Below are 226 nucleotides of genomic sequence, written 5' to 3' on the forward strand. Positions count from 1 at the left end.
AAAGGTCTCCCTTGCTCGAAAGCCAATCGAATCTGACTCTAGGGTTGCGGTGCTCATCTCCGTTTCCAAGCCGAAGAGCCAGCGCTGTCCGAAGACATTTCCGCGGTCACATGGCCGGCATGACTAGACGCCGAGGCGTGCGGAACGCTGTCGCCTTCCCACCGAAGCGGTACCTATTTATCTCCTTGCAATTTCTTGCTTTCGCACTGCTAGGTTGGCAGGAGCT

The sequence above is a fragment of the Gekko japonicus genome, unplaced genomic scaffold (genome assembly GCF_001447785.1).
Source record: "Gekko japonicus isolate JY-2015 unplaced genomic scaffold, Gekko_japonicus_V1.1 scaffold4400, whole genome shotgun sequence".
NCBI classification, from domain to species: Eukaryota; Metazoa; Chordata; class Lepidosauria; order Squamata; family Gekkonidae; genus Gekko; species Gekko japonicus.